Source organism: Narcine bancroftii, chromosome 7 (assembly GCF_036971445.1).
Source record: "Narcine bancroftii isolate sNarBan1 chromosome 7, sNarBan1.hap1, whole genome shotgun sequence".
NCBI lineage: Eukaryota > Metazoa > Chordata > Chondrichthyes > Torpediniformes > Narcinidae > Narcine > Narcine bancroftii.
In genome coordinates, this window is record NC_091475.1 from 177,463,352 (window position 1) to 177,480,854 (window position 17,503).

Genomic DNA, 17,503 nt, shown 5'->3' on the forward strand with positions numbered 1-17,503 from the left:
CCAGAATGGAGGACCATCGCCTTCCCAAGATCGTGTTATATGGCGAGCTCTCTACTGGTCACCGTGACAGAGGTGCACCAAAGAAAAGGTACAAGGACTGCCTAAAGAAATCTCTTGGTGCCTGCCACATTGACCACCGCCAGTGGGCTGATAACGCCTCAAACCGTGCATCTTGGCGCCTCACAGTTTGGTGGGCAGCAACCTCCTTTGAAGAAGACCGCAGAGCCCACCTCACTGACAAAAGGCAAAGGAGGAAAAACCCAACACCCAACCCCAACCAACCAATTTTCCCCTGCAACCGCTGCAATCGTATCTGCCTGTCCCGCATCGGACTTGTCAGCCACAAACGAGCCTGCAGCTGACGTGGACTTTTTACCCCCTCCATAAATCTTCGTCCGCGAAGCCAAGCCAAAGATATGTCTGATGCAATTAATGTGTGATTCAGATTGGTACAGTATAATTTTCTACATCAATTATACATCACACCGCAAGTTGCATAAAATAAAATCGGACGTATCAAATAAGGGTTTTAAGCGTGGTATAGAAGATGGTGTAGCGTGCATGATATGGTGGTGTTGTGAAAAGAAAGGAAAACGTCTGCACCGAGCTGAGTGAACCAGTAATTGACTGTTTATTCTAAGAGACTGCGCTACAAAATCAATACTGTGAAACCCCCCTACTGCATTGGCTCACGGGAGTGACATCAATGCACATTCAGGAGCGGCACTAACTCCTGCAGTCTGCTCTTTTACCCTGGTGCTTTTCCTCATTGAGGAGGCGTCTCTGCGCTGCTGTGGCGACTTGGCCCCTTGAGTATGGGACCGGACTGCTTCAATGATACCTTTCTGTATTCTACATGGGCCTGTCCAAAAGTAAGACCTTTTTGGGTGAAAGAAGGGAATTTGTTATAAAAAGTTACAAATATCTCCTATCCACAAAATCATGATTTATTTTTGTTAAGGAATATTGAAGGAACTAATCTTAAACTGGTACTTTCATCAACTCGACGAAAGGTTGTGAAAATAGTATTGGCAGTGGTAAGAAAATGTATTGCAGTTACCTGGAAGTCGGATTCTTACCTGGGCATAGACAGACTATGCGGAAATACACAAATTCATCTCATTGGAAAAAATTACATACAATTTGAGAAATAAATATAATATTTACAAATATAGAGCCCATATATACACAAGATGGGTATTGTGGGTTAATTCTGTTCTTTTCTAATCACTATTTCCTACAACATCACCAGATAGAACATATAAATACTTGATGGTTAAGTCTTCGGTGCTTCCCTGGCCTACCTAGTACAATCCAGTAGTCTTATTTTTCCTTTTTCTTTTAATAGGTTATTACATAATATTCATATGTATAAGTTTGATTTTTTTGGGGGGTTTAGTTTAGGGAGGGTTTTAGTTTTTAACGGCAGGGGGTATAAATTTTTATTTGTAATCAGAATCAATCTGTATCAAAATGATGGATGTGTATGGATTTTATATACTACATGTATGAAAACTTTAAAATCAGGTATTTTTAAAAAGTGTGCTGACTGGCTGCATCGTGGTCTGGTATGGGGACACCAGTATCCCTGCGTGTAAAGCCCTGCAAAAGGTAGTGGGCACAGCCCAGGACATCACAGGTAAAACCCTTTCCACTATTAAGAACCTCCACAGTGATCATCAAAGATCCCAACCATGTTGTTGTGACTGTTACCATCATGAAAGAGGTGCCACAAGGTTCAGGAACAACTGCTCCCCCTCCACCATTAGACAAACTCAATCAGGGACTCATTTAAGGACTCTTACTTTTGCACTTTATTGATTTTTTTTTCCTCCGTTTTTATTTTGAAAAATCAGTTTATTTCCTCATTTTTTTTATGTGTATATTGAGGTTTTTTGGGTTGTATGTGATGACATGAATGTACTCTGACAATAAATCTGAATATCATATCAATCATTTTTGAGGCAAATGATTCAAAAATCTGCCTTGGAGATTAAGGTTTGAATTGCATGACCCAACAAATATTTTCCATAATTCCATCAGCCACATCAGAGAGCAATCAAAAGCTGCCTCACCAATATCCTTCATGGAGGAAATCTGTCTTTTTTCTAATCTAGGCTATATGTGACATCAGACAGATAGGAATGTACAGGTGCCTAACGTTTTATCTGGAATTCTGCAAACCAGCAACTCCAAAACTGGCACTTTTTTCGGTAGATGACATCTGCTCATCAAAGATGGAATTTGGCACCAAACATGACCCGACGCGACCCTAGCTCAACTTCGATGTATCCTGTTGTGTTTCGCTACTTTATAAATGCCTCCTAATTACCAGCATCGCGGCACTTTCAATCAGCTTGGTGGCAGCTCAATGGCTGACGTCACTACCCATAATCCCCCATACAGCTGAAACCACTGTGCCAGTGCAGGGGAACTGAGAAAGGGACCATTCTCCTGACGCTGATACGGCGGGGTGGGGTGGGAGAGACGGCAGTGGGATGTGGGCGGGGAGAGAGGGAAGCACCACTCGGGTGGGTTTAAAGGGATGGAAATCAAAATAATTCCAAAATCTGGAAGATACTGAGCTGCGGTAGGTGTCCGGACCTGACAATCCCAGATAAAAGGTTAGGCATCTGTAGTTGATTCACAAGTACCTTCTGAAGAAGTTTAATAAGCTATTCAGATATATTCCAATTTTATTCCAAGCTCAAGTAAGGATGTTTATATACTTTATATAAAAAAAATCACAAATGTCAAGAACTTGTACTTTTCTATTGTGGTTTTTCAGAGAGGTGTGTGTGGATGAGAATGAAGAAATGTGACTCAGCATTGTGTTTGGACATGATTTTCATCAGATCCTGGCATTTGTGTGATAACAAATCTTAAGTGCCAGTTATGGATCTCTTTTTTCCAGCTCTTGCTTCATGGGAGTACAGATTGTCATGATCTGAGATTTGATTATTCCACTGGGATTTCTCAAAAAAACTGAACAATAATTAATTGATCATCCGCTACAGTCAGAGAAGTTCTCACTATTGTGCCATCATTAATTTCCTTCCTGCTCTGTAGACAAGGTCAAAAGCCATATTTTGGCCACATTGGAACAAAGCAAATTACTATAAAAAGAGATCCTCTAATGTGGCCCATGCATTTAAATCATTAAATTAAATAATTCAAGTGAGTTCTTTTATTGCTGTTTTCACTGCTATTCTTTATTTTTCTGCTGTCTCTCAAATTTTTTTTCCTGCCCTTCACTTTTCTACTTTGATCTTTTTGAGAATAAGTAATGTGTTACTTAGCAAGGAAAGGAAATACCATCACCATAATCCATGTGTGTGGAAATTTTTGGGAAAATGTAGTTCCTTCAATCTCTCTCATATCATGTTTATCCATCATTCTTTTAAGACTCTACTGTTCTACTATTCCACCGTACCTAATTGTAACCTATTCACCTGTTCAATTTTTAATTTAAAAAACAATGGTGGTGCTGGTGAAACTGTTGTAATAGCAGTGATCCCTCTGGTGTGGACCAGGGAGAGTGGGAATCAGAGACTGAGCACTACTCAACAGGTCCAGCTGCCTGATCCTAATGCTGGTGTCTCCATACAGATATTACTTAGCCTGTTAAAGGAGCCAACAGTGTTTGTAATTAAAAATCCTGCAACCCCAGGGTTTGTGCCCAAGATGGAGCCTATGCTCTGACAATATCACTAAAGTTTGCAGACTCTGGGATAGCAGCAGACTGGTGCAGCGAACCAGTACCGGGAGAACACCCTATGTTGGGAAGGAGAAGCAGAGAAGAAGACCCAACAGGATTGTGACCATAGCAGCAGTCCATCAAGAAACTCAACAGCTAAAGGCCCCCACAGGATGGTGAACACTGCAGCAGACCAGCGAGGGTCTCAGCAACTTGCGGTTGAGGGACACATGGAACCAGGATTCAAGAGGGCTTTGAGGGCAGGGAGGGTTCTCAAAGGGCCTCTGGTGCTGTAAACTTCCTGATTGTGCTGGAGCTTTGGAACTGGAATTTGGGTTGCTGATGGATTGGAGGGGATCTGTAGAGGATTTGAGACTGCTGGAGGTGAATCTACGGTCACTCAATGTCTCTGAACAAACCCTCTTTTGCTAATTTTTTCTCTCTAAGGGATGAGGGCTAATAACAATGGCTAATCTTTGCCTTACGGCAGGCAGAAGGAAATTTCATGTAATATTACATTTCTAATTATTACATAACAATAAAGGAATCTTGAATATTCAGAAAATTAGTTTCACCAGTTTCCATTTCACTGTTAGTTATTTCCCTTTAACTTTCCATCTATTTCAATCACCCAGTTCCTGTTTGCATTCCCTATCAAATGCCTAGAGGCCTTGTACCTATTTTACTTGGAGCAGGGGTCCCCAAAGCTTTTTACTGTCAACCCCCTTCAGGAACTACATGCTCCCTCATCGACCCCAAAGCATGGAATCCTGGCACTGGTTGGAGAGGCTGGATGCAGTGAGGGGGGGGGGGTGGTGGGCTGAGAGGGTACAGTGGCCAGATGTCCGTTTTAGGCCGGACAGTCCGACTTTTGAGCCCTCTGTCTTCCCTCCGGTGCCACTTTGAGCTGGATGTTAATTTATCCTCCATTTGTGGGTGGTGTGAAGGTGCTATTTTAAATCTCTTCTTTTCCCCCTGGATCCCCTGGCATTTATTGACCCTCTGGATGGACTCATTAACACCTGGGAGTCGATATCGACCACCTTGGAGACTCCTAACTTAGAGGCTTTGTTTGCTTAAATCCTTCAACTTAAGGAAACAAATCAAAATGTGTGTATGTGCCGATTTACTCTTTTCTCTTAAATCTTTAAAATTACCTGGGTGAATGCAATTAGCATTAAAATAACACACACCTTTTGATGTTGGTACTAGTTTAGATTTTGCCTCTACATCAATCAGTCCCAATTGTAAGGAATTAACAATTTTCTTTTCCAATTTCAAATAAAACATGGGTGGATAATTAGCAGCTTTACAATATAATTATTATTTTCAAAATAATCTAAAATTTACTGGGAAGTTCTAATCCATCCTGTTACTCTATTTATGTACCAAATCTACTGTTGTTTTTCTCTTGTTTTATTACACAGCTGCTGCATTCCAGTAAATTATTTCCATTTTCCTGGAATGTATGCTGTATAAAGAGCTCAATGAGAATGAGGATGTCATTCCCATTCTGACATTTTACTTCCTAGACCCCTTGTCAATTTCCCTAAATGCCTGCAGTCTAAAGTGCACTGTAGGCATTCTGGGACCAACTTGGGTCAAAGTGTATTGTGTACCTTAATTTTCTTGGTATATTCACTATCCCGCTTTGTCCCAGTGGTCAGCTGCCTCCTCTGTGTGGTTGTGGCTGCAAACCCCACGCCTATCCCTGTGCTTTTGCTTTTTGATAATTTTGTCTATCCATTTAAGAAAATTGTTGTTTGTAGTGTTACCATAGTTACTATGACATGTTGTACTATCCAAGTGGATTGAGAGTTTGTATTTCATTCTTCGAAGAATCATGACAGATGTAAGCTCGAGATACTTTTTAACTCATCTTAATCTTAATCCATCTTTATTTTGTTTATTTCTTTTATATTTGTTTAAAGTTGAATATTGTTATCATTATGCTTTGTTACTCATGATTATGAAAATCAATGCAAAGTTGTGCAAAATGTTTATTCATTTTAAGGAAGAATTAAAGTTACAGCTGCAACTACGAAGTTTGATTTATTGAATTAATAAGATAATAATTTGGAATATTGTCACTTACATTTCTTTGAAGATGACATGTTTTGAAATTGGGAAATACTAGAATTTGGAAAGTGGCTTCTATACCCCTGACCAAAACCCCATGCTTACCCATGACCCTATCCCAAATCTCACGCCTATCCCCAAGGTGTGAATACAAGGTCACCCTCTATGCAGTCAATAAATTTACCCAGGTCATATCAAAATGCAACACTGATCCTACTAAGAGCTAGAAGCAGGCACACGGTAATAAAAGCATAGGGTGACCAAAAGTGGGATTCTATAGTGACCCAGAACCTCTGAGACGAGACCAGTGCATACAAGCAGGATGATGAACCCTAACTCTAGATTTGACACTAGGTTGGCCAGATTCTAAGGCAATAATCCGAAAGCATTATTCCCAAGCTCCTTTGTACATTGTGCGCGTATGTCTTATTAAATTGTGTGCATTTTTTCACGCACTTTTCCATATTGCATGCATATGTGGTTTATTCCCATGCTTTCTACTAATTGTTGTGTTTTAATAAAAGTTAAATGTTTGATAGCAGACTCATTTCTCACAGACCTGGCTCTTCAACACCACTGTGGGGACCGACAGCTATACTGTTGGTGTTACTCACCATTATCACTCTAATTTCAACCTGACATATTAAATCGGGGAAATATTTTTGAGCCACTTTTTTTGGAAAAACAAGTGGATCTCACATGCTGTCAAAAAACGGTATGTTGGGGGAATGTCAAAAAGTTGGCAAAACTTAAGAAAAATAGAAGAAAGAAGTATTGGAAGACCTGCAGAGCATTTTAAAATGGCAGCAAAGAAAGAAAAACCAGCTGTTACAGTACAAGAAACTGAGGAAGATAAGGATGAAAGGCCCACCTTGAGGCAGGAGCCAGGAGCTGGCGAGACCTTGGAATCTGCAGTACTCTCCAGTCTCTCCAGACCATGGCTGGCCAACTTGGATGAAGATGTGACTCTGAGCATGCATGAGGAGTCACACATGCACAAAGCACAAAAAAAAGAGGCACCTTTAAAAAAAACTTTGAGCTCAAGTGAGCAGGAAGAACAGGATTTTTTGCTTTCTCAGTCCCAAGGCTACACAGCTGGAGAAAATGAAAGGATCATTTATTTCAGCAGATAAATGAAAAAATGGAATCTTCCAAACAAGATAGGAAGTTTATAATGGCATAAATAAAAAGATAAGGAGAGATTGTAGCTGAAAACAAGTCCTTTGTGAAGAAAGTTGAAAAATTAATGCAGCAGAGGAATAAAAAATGTGAAGTTATGGATGAGAAAATTAAAGGTAATGAATTTGAAATTCAAGGCATAAGGAGCAAATAAAAGTGGCGCAGGCAGAAGCAGCTGTGACAAAAGATCAGTTAATGCAGAAAATAGACATTTTAGAGAACTTCAGCAGAAAAACCGATTATTGGACTAAGAAGGTGATGAAGGACAAGAAATTTAAAATAAAAGTTTTTGCAGTGTTGGATTCCACTATCTTTGGGAGTGACTGAATTTCAAGGAGACATTGAAATTGAGAGAGCACACAGAGCATTGGGGCCAAAGCCACAGCTGGACCAGAATCCATGCCCGATACTCGTCAGATTTCTAAGATGCAAGGGAAGATCTTGGAGCTGGCAGCAAAGCAAAATGACCGACAGTCACCCATGATTTATTATGGGAATAAGATTTTTTTTCTATCCTGATATAAGTTTTGAGTTGTTGAAAAAGAGGAAAGAATTCAATTCAATTAAAAATGTGTTACGGAAGAAAGTTATGCCTTTGTCTTAAGGTATCTGGCAGTTTTGAAGGCCTTTGTTCCAGAAGGGAGAAATAGGTGTCTCACAGAACCTAATGAGGCAAAGGTGTATGCCGATTCATTGCCTGAAAAAGCAAGACAGGTGGATGTGGATATTTGAATGTATCCTAACCACTATGAAGTCTTGTCCGTGAATGTGATTTGGATCACATCCCGAATAGATCAGGGATAGAGAGAAGTAACCACATCATGTGCCTTGTGGTGGGGGGTGGTTCTTTTCTAGTTCTTATTTCTTTTATGCTTTGATTGACTAAGATTATTGTAACATATCCTGTTATTTTAGTGGCAGTAAGAGGAGTGGGAAAGGGACGATTGATGGACAGAAGATTTAATATTGGTACTTAATGGCAGGAAATTGAATTTTATTAGTATTAATATTAATGGAATTCAGAATCCAATAAAACAAAAATATTTTTAAATTATATGAAAAAGATTAAAGTAGATATAGCTTTTTTGTAGGAAACACATTTGACTGAAATAGAACGGGAAGTTAAAAAGAGATTGGGTTGGATATGAATTGGGTTCTTCAATTAACTTGAAGGTTAGAGTAGCTATGATAATACATTTTTAAAAATTACCATTTAAAATATTGGATACAGCTATAGATAAAGCAGGGAGATATGTAATGATTAATTGTCAAATTTATTCAGAGTATTGGACATTAATGAATATATATGCACCAAATGTAGATGATGGGAAATTAATACAAGATATTTTTATGCAATTATCAAGTGCCCAGGTGAAAATATTAATGGGTGGAAATTTTAATTTTACTTTGATTCAAAACTAGATAGCTCAGGTGCAAATATTTTGTCTATTAAAAAAAGTAGTTAAAATCATAACAGATTTAATGAATGAGTTGAGACTTGTTGATAGTTGGAGGAAAATTAATCCTAATGATAGGGACTATTTTTATTCTTTTAGACATAAGAAGTATTCACGTATTATGTTTTTAGTCTCTACATAATTACAAGCTAGAGTTCAGAAGATTGAATATCAAGCAAGAATATTGTTGGATCATTTAGTGATGTCAATTGCGTTGGAAGAAGAACAAAGTGTAGTTATAGATGGAGATTTAATTCAGTACTTTGAAAGAGGAAGGACTTTTGTGAATTTATGTGACAACAGATAACTTTTTTATAGAAATTAATGAACACTCAGTAGCAAATAAATTTATTTTATGGGACTCTATGAAAGCCTATTTCAGAGGACAAATAATGTTACACATCTAAAATAAGAAGGAATATATGAAAGTAGATCAATTAGACAAAGATGTATTGTATCGAGAAAAGGGATTGCATCTTCATAATGAAGAGAATCGAAGATTACTGGCATAAAAAAAATTGAAACTTAATACAATACAATTTTATAAAGTAGAAAGAGATGTACTGTGCACACGACAGAAATGTGAATTGGGTGATAGAGTCCATAAAGTTTTAGCATGGCAACTCAAAGTGGAGCAATTATCAAGAACAATAATAGCAACAAAAAATAAACTGGTAAAATTACATATAAAATGCAAGAAATTAATGATTTAGGTATTTTTATAAACCATTGTATCAGTCTGAATCTTTAAAGGATGAGGGGAAAAAATAGATGAATATTGATCACAAGTTACATTGCCAGAATTAAATGCTGTTGAAGAAATGAATTTTTAACAATTTATTTACTGCCAAATAATAAGGCTCTGGGAGAGGACTGTTTTACTCCTGAGCTTATAAAGAATTTAAGGAATTAATTTCTGTTTTTATGGGACCTTTGGATCAAATGAGAGACTGAATAACTTATCAGAATCTTTAAAAAAAGAATGAATAACAGTTATTCCAAAAAAGGAAAAGATCCTTTATTACCATCCTCTTATAGAGTGATATCATTATTAAATACAGATTATAAAATTGTATCCAAATTATTAGCTAACAGATTAACTAAATATTTACCTAAATTAATAAATATGGATCAGACTGGCTTTATTAAACATAGAAGATCTGCGGACAATATAGTTAAACTTGTGTATAATAAATGCTGCCCAGAAAGAAAAAATATCAGCAGTAGTCGTGGCTTTAGATGCAGAAAAAGCATTTCATAGACTAGAATTGGACTTTTTATTTAAAGTATTAAATGTTTTCGGAATTTCAAATGATTTTATAAATTGGATAAGAGCTTTGTATAATCATCTAAAAGCTAAGATGGTCACGAATAGGCAAATATTTAAACCTTTTCCATTAGAAAGGTCATCTAGATGCCCGTTATCACCATTCTTATTTGCATTGGCTATAGAACAATTGGCAGAAATGGTAAGAGATAATGAGATTGAGTTTTACAATATAAGATAGAGAACATAAAATTAGCTTGTTTGCAGATGATATATATTACAGAACTAGAAATATTAAAGAAAATAAATGTACGATTGACAGAATATAGTTTGATTTCAGGTTTTAAAGTTAATGTAGGTAAGAGTGAAGTGATGCCTATGAATCATGGGGACTATACATTAAGTAAACAGGTGATGAAGTTTAAGTGGCAAAGGAAGCAACTAAATATTTAGGAATTAATATTGATGGAAATTTAAATAATTTATTTAAATTGAATTTTCTACCATTACAAAAAAAATCAATGAAGATTTAAAGAGATGGAAAGATTTACCAATAACTTTAATAGGAAGGATAAGTTGTATTGAGATGAATATTTTACCAAAGTTGCAATATTTATTTCAGTTGTTGCCTATTCCTATACCAACTAAGTTTTTTCAAGAATTAAATAAAAGTGTAAGAAAATTTATTTGCCGTGATAAAATGTCAAGGATTCCTTTGGAAAATTAACTTGGAAATTTGATCAGCGAGGATTATGGTTGCTGAATTTTAAAAATTATTATAAAGCAGCTCAATTAAGATTTCTATCCTCCTGTTCTCAAATTGGGGAGAAGACAGTGGGAGTGCATATTGAAATGAATAATATCGGAGAAACTAATCAGAACATTTTTTGTATAAATGGAACTAAGTACTTTGAAAGGAGTACCAATTTTAAAACATTTATTCAAGATATGGAATGGAATCCATATACAAAGAGGAATTAAGAACTATCAAATAGCTAAGATAATGTTAAAGCAGAATCCACTTATTCCTTTTACTTTAATCCTTTCTTTGATAGCTGGCACAATAATGGGATAAAAAGGATAAAAGATTGTTTCTTAGGTTCTTTTTTCTTGACCTTTAAAGAAATGAAAGAGAAATGAAATATACCAAATAAAACTTTTTTCATACTATCATCTTAAATCATATTTTAAAAAAAAGAAATTAGGTGTGAATTTTAGACTTCTGGAACAGAGCCCATTTGAGTATTTAATAATTCATACATTTATTGAGAAATTTATTACTAATATACAATTACAAGACACAGTGCAAAAAAAGGAACTATTTAAGTTTTTAAAAAAAAAAGAGATGGGAAAAAGATTTAAATATACAAATTCATGATTGGATTGTGCCAGGAGAGTGTAACTAATACAATTAATGTTAGATAACAAATGGTACAATATAATTTTTTACACCAATTATACTACACTCCCTATAAATTACATGGACTCTATTCAGATTGTTCTGTCCAATGTTTCAGATGTAACAGAAACAGGAACTTTTATTACATGTAGTTTGGTTTTGTGACAATGTGGGAAAACTTTGGGAAGATTTGAATATATTATTAGGACAAATTATGAAGATACCAAGATATCCCAGAATATTTTTGCTTGATGATTTGTATGACATTGATACTAAATTGAAGTTAGACAAATATCAACCAAAATTTTTGAGTGAGCAATAGCGGTGGCATGGAAATGTATGGCAGTAACATGTCAGATAATTTTATATGGTTGGATAGATGGCATACAGAAATTCAAAATTCTATACCATTGGAAAAGATTACTTATAATTTAAGGAATCAACCTGAGAATTTTTATTATTTGGGAACCATATCTGGATTTCATTAGTAAGAGTCCATCCACATTGTCCATAACACCCACTCCTCTCAATTAATATGTATAGGATAGAATAATATGTTAGGAATATACGAATAGTAAATGACAATAAATTCACATGTTTTCTCTTTTTTCACTTTGGGGGAGGGAGGGGGAATAAAAAGAAAAAAAATTATATCATTTTGTAACATTTTTATTACTTTGTATTATATGATAAAGAATTTATATGTATGTATTGATACAAATGAAAAATAAAATATTTTAAAAAACGGTATATGTGACATTAGGTGCAGTTGTTGACACTGTTAAGTTATACATCCTGCCCCTTTTGTTATCAGTATTCAATGTAAAATCACAGACCTGGATTTTAGCAAGGCTTTTGACAAGGTCCCACATGAGAGTCTCATCCAGAAAGTCATGAGGCATGTGATCAGTGGAACCTTGGCTGTGTGGATTAAAAACATTGCCTTCCAGAAAATAGTAGAAGGAAAGTATTTTGCCTGGAGGCCAGTGACAAGTAGAATGCTGCTGTGATCTGTTCTGGGACCCCCTGTTCTTTATGATTTTTTTTTTCAAAATTTATTTATAGTATCTCCATACATTCATTTCAAATTGACTTAGTATAATATTACATAATAGATACTAAATAATTTTCAAATTTTCACCCCCCCCCCACCTCCCCTAACCCCTTAGGAAACCACCTTGTGGTGGTTAATTCCCAAAAACCCAAATGGGTGTGGTATAAACCACAAGTGGCATATGACTTTCGGGAGCAGAAGTACCACTCCCTCCCCCCCCCCCCCCCCCCCCCAGGCAGACAAAATACACATATAAACCGAAAAATCATCATTTCTTATATCCATAAAACCCCGGTCCATCAATTTAACCAATCTTATTCATAAACTCTTTTTTTTGAAAATCCAAACTTGATATTAAATTTTGCACCCTTTCCACCCTCCCAACACTGAGTTAAACATTGTTTACAATCAATAAAAGTGTTTTTTTAAATTTTTTTTTCAAGTCTTCCTGAATTTCATCCACTGAATTAAAACACCTCTGAACATCCCAGTTCAACACCGAATCTTCCATTCTTCTCAGTCTCAAGTTGAATTTGTAGCTTACTTTCAAAAAAAAAGTTTTTTTCAAATCTTTTAAAATTTTCTTGAACATAATTCCTTCGGTCTTGATCTTCTAAAGCATCAATATTATTCATAAGTTCTTTCTTCTGTGTTTCCCAATTTAATACCAAATTTTCCACTTTGTCAATCTTCTCAATGTTAAGTTGAAATTATTGTTTATTTTCAAGAAAAACTTATTCAAAATTTTTAACTTTTCTTGGACATTGCTCCTTCGACTTTAATTTTATAAATCATCAATCTTGTTCATAGTTTCTTTCTACTGAATTTCCAAATTTAATAATAAAGTTTCCGTTTTTTCCAATTTTCTCAATATTAAACTGATCTTGTTTAGTTTAAAAAAAATCTTTTCAAAACTATTAAAATCTGTTTGCAATGTATGCATACTCACAGATAATAAATTCACTCTTCCAATATTCCATCCAAAAAAAAATCACTGATAAACCTTATTGCAGGTCAAGGAGTTCCATATATATGTTTATCTTCAGAAAATATTTCAAATCAACATTCGTCGCCATCTTTCAAAAAGGAGATTGAAATCAACTTTAAGTTCTGTTCTTGAGAAAATTCCAGCACCAACTCTGGCTCTGTCTGGGCAAATAGGTCAAATTTCTTCCAAAGTCAAAGAATGTAATTTTGTTCTGTATTTATAGATAATAAATTCATCCTTCCGATATTCCATCCAAAAAAAATCACTAATAAACTTTAATGTTATCTGGATTTTTAAAACTCACGGGCAACCAATGCCAATTACTACAATTTATCTTCATAAAACATTTCAAATCAATATTCATCACCATCTTTCAGAGGGGTGTCCAAGGCCAGCTTATCCGACAGTCCAATTAATGAGCTCCGTTCTTAAGAAAATTCCAGCCTTGACTCCGTGGTTCTGTCTGGGCAAGTAGGCCGAGTTTCTTCCAAAGTCGGAGAGTGTAGTTTTGTTCTGTATTTGAACTCTATTTTCCTTAATCTTTATTGCCATTTTAAACTAAAAACAATTGATAAACAAAACAAAGACTTTTAACAGAAAAGAAATATTCTTAAAACGGGTATTTATATAACTGCCTGGGGGAGACCGGGAATGCACGTCCGCTCCCTACGCCATCTTGCCACGCCCCCCCGTTCTTTATGATTTTTAAATAAATTATCTGGATGAAGAGATGGAAGGATGGGTCAGTAAGCTTGCGGATGACACAAAAGTGAAAGAGTTGTGGATGGAGTTGAAGGTTGTTGAAGGATACAAGAGGATATAGACAGGATACAGAATTAGCAGAAAAGTGGCAGATGGAGTTCAAGCTTGATAAGGGTGAGGTGATGCATTTTGGGAAGACAAACTAGAAGGCTGAGTACAGGGTTAATAGTCGGTTACTTGAGAGTGTGGATGAACAGAGGGACCTTAGGGGTTCAAATCCACACATGTTGGTAGGATAGTTAAGAAGCCCTGTGGGATGCTGGGCTTCATTAATAAGGGGATTGAGTTAAAGAGTAGAGAGGTCAAGTTGCAAATCTACAAATCTCTGGTGAAACCACACTTGGAATATTGTGTACAGTTCTTGTTACCTCATAATCGGAATGATGTGGAAACCATAGAGAGGGTGCAGATGAGATATATCAGGATGTTGCCTGGATTGGGAAAGAAGTTTTGAGACAGGGTTAACAGAGTTGGGACTTCTCTCTTTGGAGCATAGAAGGATGAGAGGAGATTTGATAGAGATCTACAGGATTATGAGAGGCATAGACAGGGTGGACAGCCAGTGTCTGTTTCCCAGGGTAGTAATGGCAAACACCAGAGGCCATATGCACAAAGTTAGGGGAGGCAAGTTTAGGGGAGACATCAGGGGTAAGTTTTTGTTTTACACAAAGTTGTGGGTGCCTGGAATGCCTTGCCTTGGATGGTGGTGGAGGCTGAAACATAAGGGGCATTTAAAAGACTCAGACAGGCAAAGGATGAAGGTTACACGGGTGAGTTTAGTACTTTGTTTTACTGATATATCGGTCGGCACATTGAGGGCCAAAGGGCCTGTACTGTAGTGTTCTTTGTTCTAACATAGACACTACCCTTTGTCTTCTATTGTTATGTCAATTTTGAATCCAATCTGCCAAGTTGCTATGGATCCCATGTGGACTAACTTTATAATCAGCCCACCTTCTCTTGAATGCTTTACTAAAATATAAACTTTCTACTCATCATTTTTGATAACACCACCTCAAAAAATAGTTTGTATAACATCCTCCTGTACAAAACCATGTTGATTATCCCTAATAAGTCTCTATCTTAGTAGATGCCAATATATACCATCCTAAGAATGTTCTCCAATAATTTCTCTACAGTGATGGTCTTTAATTTTCTCGTTTGCCCCATTATCCTTATTTAGAGGATGGCTATGTTTAAATGATAGAGATCAATATAGGAAATTGATTCTCCACACCACCACGTACCCTTCCACTACCTTCTTTCCTCTTTGCCCTTTCAACCCCTACCATTTTAACACCCCTTCCCTCTCCCTGACCTCTGACCCACTTACTTGATCTTGGCTTCAACTCCTACCATGTCTTTACATTCTGACTACCCCTTCTCTGATGTGGAATGGTCTGACCCTTGCAAAAGTCTTCTCATATATTTCTACCCCCAAATATCAGTATTATGTTCAACATGATACTGACCACTTTTTCTGCTGCTGGTGCTTTCTGTACAAGGAATCCCAACTCCCCCACTAATGAAGTAATCTTGAACAGACCTTCTCCTTCTGGATGCTCCCCTCCAGCAAATTTCTGCTCTTGATCTTTTCATCTCCAATGGCCAACAGGACAATAACTGCTTGGACGTGTCCACCCCACTTATCCTTGCTAATTTTGGCTCCCCAAATGCTCTGGTCTCTGCTCACTCTGCACCAACTCCAACTTCACCATTAAACCTGCAGATGGGGATCTGCAGTTGTGGTCTCATGTACTGACCTCTGTTGTTAAGGCCAGACACAAGCTCTCAGATACCTCCCCATATCTACTCCAAGATTGAGACCAACCCACCATCATCATGATATCCTCTTCTAGACCATCATGGCCTTAATCACTTACAAAAATCTTCCTGCCACTTTCTCCATCTTAATAGTTACCCATCCCCACTTTTAACTCCTACCCAAAATTCACAAGCAGATTTGCCCTGGCTGACCCAATGCTCTTGCCCCACAAAATTTATTTACTCATACCTTGACACCATCATGTCTCCCTTGTTCAGTTTCTTCCTACCCAAGTCTGGGGTACCACTTATGCTCTCCATTTTTTTTGTGAAGACAAGACGGTGGGGACCAGAGTATTGGAATTCTTCAAAGGATGTGCAATTTCTTTACAAACCCATTCCCCATCAGGAAGGGTTCAGGGCCCTCTTTTTTGAGTGTAGAGCTGTTGAGTCCCTAATTACCAACACTCTTCTCTACTTGCAGAACTTGACTTCACCCTTAACAACATCTTTTGATGATTCCCATTTCTTCCAAATCCAGCTCTCCCTTGATTTTTCCATCCCCATCTCAGGTGACAAACTATCATGGTCACCTGCTGTGAGCCCATGGACTCCAGTAGCTTCCTGGATTATACCTCTTCCCATCCTGTCTCGTGTAAGGACACTATCCCTTTCTCACAGTTCCACTGCCTCTGCCTCCTCTGTACCCAGGATGAGGCTCATTACGCTCAAATATCTAAAATGTTCTTTTTCTTCAATAATCTTCTGTTTTGCCAGACTATCATTGATACACCTGCACTTGTATTTTTTCTATTTGTACTTACCCAACCTCCCCCAAGCCTGAACAAGGAAAATTCCTTTGGTCATCATTTTCCACCTTCTGCATCTGACACATTATTCTCTGACACTTCTGCTAACTTTAATGCATTCCTTCCTCCAGCATCTCCCCTCTCCACCATATTCACTAGTCCAGTCTTTCACCCTACCCAACCTTCCACCTCCTTAGCACTTAATGCTAGAATCTCAAAGTACAAAACGTCCCTGCATCTCCTCCATTACCTCCATCCAGAGCCTCAAATAGGCCTTCCAGGTGAGGCAGAGTTTCACATGCACATTGTCCAACCTAATCTATAGTATTCAGTATACTCCGTGTGGCCTTCTCCAGAGAGTAAACTCACTTCACTGAACACCCATGTTATTTGTCATTTTAAACTCAAGCTTTCTGTGCAAACATTCTGCCCCTTTTCTTGTCTCCCCCCCCCCCCCCCCACTTCCACTCTTGCAACAATGCGTCTGTTCTTGGCTTCATCCATTCTCAGAGTGTAAACTTGAGGAACATCATATTCCTACTAGACAGCCTTAAAATCATCATTTTTTTTCTAATTTTGATTAAAACCTCACCCCTATCTGGTGACACTTCTTCCATTGCTTCTTTATTTCCCTCCTTTAATTTTTTTCTTTCCATCTTCATAGTGGTCTCTCCACCTCTCACATGGTTGTCTTATAACCTCAGGGGCCATTTACCAGATTCTTCCCTTTTACATGTGTAATTTCACCCCCTTAACTTCATTCCTGATAATGGGTCCAGACCTGAAACTTTGTCCATTTTTATCCATGGATGCTGCCTGACCTGTGATTCTTTGTTTGCTCAAGATTCCAGTATCAACACATAGGGGCCCCAGATACAGTAATAAAAAGGAAAACATACAAAAACGTAGTTTCCCAATTGTACTCTATATACTTAAAATGTATGTAAACTCTGGCGATGAACAAATCTGTACGTATGGAGGGGGGAAGGAAGGGAGTGACACTCGTTTTTGCTTTGTTTATTGTGTTTGTAAGAAAATGTTTAATATA

The 17,503-nt window shown here is 37.2% G+C and overlaps 1 protein-coding gene across 20 annotated transcripts in view; it reads left to right on the forward strand.

Moving 5' to 3' along the window:
* Window positions 1-17,503, forward strand: part of wasf3b (WASP family member 3b) — a 246,852-nt gene that overhangs the window by 12,342 nt on the left and 217,007 nt on the right. The window contains exon 1 of one of the 20 annotated variants that reach the window (XM_069891493.1): window positions 14,600-14,652. The exons of the other annotated variants lie outside the window; for them this stretch is intronic. The gene's annotated coding sequence lies outside the window, so the exon portion shown is untranslated. Of the gene's footprint in view, window positions 1-14,599; window positions 14,653-17,503 lie in introns of those variants that run through there. 20 annotated transcript variants of the gene reach the window in all.